Source organism: Lipotes vexillifer, unplaced genomic scaffold (assembly GCF_000442215.2).
Source record: "Lipotes vexillifer unplaced genomic scaffold, Lipotes_vexillifer_v1.1 scaffold644, whole genome shotgun sequence".
Lineage (NCBI taxonomy): Eukaryota > Metazoa > Chordata > Mammalia > Artiodactyla > Lipotidae > Lipotes > Lipotes vexillifer.
In genome coordinates, this window is record NW_006783288.1 from 4,898,295 (window position 1) to 4,901,131 (window position 2,837).

General features: G+C 34.9%; 1 non-coding gene across 1 annotated transcript; it reads left to right on the forward strand.

The window, feature by feature from the left end:
- The first annotated feature begins 245 nt into the window (after window positions 1-245).
- On the forward strand, window positions 246-317 carry TRNAA-AGC (transfer RNA alanine (anticodon AGC)). The gene has a single exon. It is a non-coding gene; the product is annotated as a tRNA-Ala (tRNA).
- The last annotated feature ends 2,520 nt before the right edge of the window (window positions 318-2,837 follow it).

The window sequence follows — 2,837 nt, forward strand, 5'->3', positions numbered from 1 at the left end:
GAGAAGTGACGGTATTTTTTTTTTGTCAATCAAGAGCTAGTTGTGTCAGCCTTTTACAGCATGTTTTTAGAAGTACATTTTTTTTTTTTTTTTTTTTTTTTTTTTTTTTTTTTTTTTTGAGACAGGAGTCAGTCCAGAAGTTTCAGAAACAGAGGAACTGAACATAATGGACTTTGGCTTGCCAACACCGTCATACAGTGATAAATAAATAACATGGGACAATAGGAAAATAAACTTACGGTAGGGGGCGTGTAGCTCAGTGGTAGAGCGCGTGCTTAGCATGCACGAGGCCTTGGGTTCAATCCCCAGCACCTCCATTTGTCCTAAACTCCCTCACAGCTGAGGTCCTTCTCGGTTTTCTTTCTGTAGACCTTCACTTGTGTATCCTTCGGTTAATCATGTGACTGTGGGCCTTGACATTCCTTGGATCTCCCAACCTGACTACTTCAGTACAATAAAGCCAGGAACCAAGTTAAGTACAGGAACTGCTCGCTCACAATCAGTCTCCTGAAGGCGGGGCACCGAGTATGCCACGTAGGGTCCATTCTCCTTTGCTGTATTTTTTTTTTTTCATTATTATTAAGAAGCAGGGAAGAAAAAGACAGACTGAAAGAGAAAAGGGGGAAGGGGGCCTTTGGGAAAATTCTTTTAGATTACTCCTCCCACCTCCCACCCCGTCTTCCTCTCAGCTGGTTTGTGTCAATCAGAAGTACATAATTTGCTTACTGATGTGACAGAGTTTACAATGTAATTTCTATGTCTGTATATATATATATATATATATATATATATATATATATATATGTGTGTGTGTGTGTGTATGTATCTCTTCCTTGATCTTCTATATTGTTGAATTCATCTACTTTGATATTGCTGCATCTGTTACAAATTCTTTCCTTATCATAACTATATACAATTATTTAGTTTGGTGGGGCAAGTATCAGTCAGGAGGTAATTGCAGTAATTTGAGAAAAATCCTGATGGTTCAAAATGGTTTAAAAGAGAGGTGGATATTTGATAGACATTATAAGGCAGTCAGAACTGACAAAATCTGAGCATTATTTGGGTGTCATAGGAGGGAGAGCCAAGGGTGACATCAGATCTCTTACTTTAAAATGGGGTAAATTTTGAAAATACTTACTTATATCGGAGACAAAGAATCTAAGAATAAAAATATTGATTTCAGTTGTTGGCATGGAGGATGACTGCTGGTCATCTACATTTAAATACAGAGGTGCCCAAGTATATATATACCCATTTTAGGAAAGATCTAAACTAGAGATAAAGATTTGGAAATTATCAGAATAAAGTATTAATGAAATGCTTAGTAGTTAATGACATTAAGTATTCAGAATAGCAAAAAGAAGATAGCCCAGGAATGAATATTAATGGACACCAACATTTAAAAAACAAAAGAAAAGTGGACACAGAGCAGAGAGGTAGAGGAAATGCAGAAGAGTGTGATCTGAAAGCCAAAGGAAGCAAGCATTTCAGGTAACTCTGTTGATATTCAGGCTAGCTGTTTATAAAATCAGCACAATTTAGAGTATTTTTCTTACACTCAGTTCCAAAGAAATTAAATTTGAATTACTTGGTAATTTGTAACCTTATGCTACACGTAGCTTTATTTTAGTTCATGTTTTGTTGTCACTGTATTAAATGAGAATATTTTCCAAGATCTGTTATGAATTTTATCATATGTATCACTATTTCAGAGCCAAGACAGATGTGACTATTTATGCATAAGGTGACAGCTAGAATATGAGCAAGAAATATCATAATGAGAATGTTGGTATAAAATCAAATAAGTTGCTTATAAACCTGCACTGTTATTTTTGTGTAATAGTGAAAATTTAACTCCTTGTACTCAAGTGTTATAAAAAATAAAAATGAGACAAAAAAAAGAAAATGTACTGTAGAACCTTTCGCTAAAAAGGCATATAGTTTAGTAAAAAAATACACTGGCTTGGTAGTCAGAAAGACTTAGGTCTGAATCCCAGCTAAATTTTTCTGAAACTTAACTTTGCTCATATTTAACATGATACCCATATATTATTCATATGATTATTATAAAATAATTTAGGGATTTAAGCAATGCCATTACTTTGCCCTATCTCATATTCTTTACAAATACAAGTACATAAAATGTACAGAAACAAATAATCTTTTCTTTTCTGTGACTTACCTAAGACAGCATATAAAAGGACTTCAGAAAGCAAAGATGGCTTTATAAATGAGAAGTGCCTGAACACATCAAATCACTCATGTAAGTGACCCTGCCAAGTCTTTTGAATTCATTAGCAGCTTACAATCCCATTAACTTTTGAAAGTATTAGTGGGTAGTGAGGAGATCCCAAAATAAAAAGTTTCCATGGACAAGAGGAAGACATAGGGAGAGAAGGGTGTTCCATTTTTTTAATGTATTAATGCATAGTTTGGTCTATAAATAGTACTAAACCATCATATATACTTATGCACATTGATCTATCAACATGCAATGAAACTCGTCTCCATTAATAACTGGACATAATCTAGATTAGAACATAAAGGCTAAAGGAGATTGGAGAGAGCAGATATAAAGACGAGTTTGAGTATTTGAGGAATGTTCCACAAAGACATGACAGAGAAAACGCTAGGCATACACCGTATTTTGTGTTTGATATTTCTCCTTCCAATTCAAAAAGAAATCTATACTTTCTAGTCCCTTTGCTGGGACCATGTGATGTATTCTGACCAATGAAATTTGGGTGGAAGTAATATGCCCCATTTCTAGACTGAGGCAATGAAAAGCTCCTTCCTAATTCTCAGCGCTCACTCTTCACCTGCTCAGCTGTATA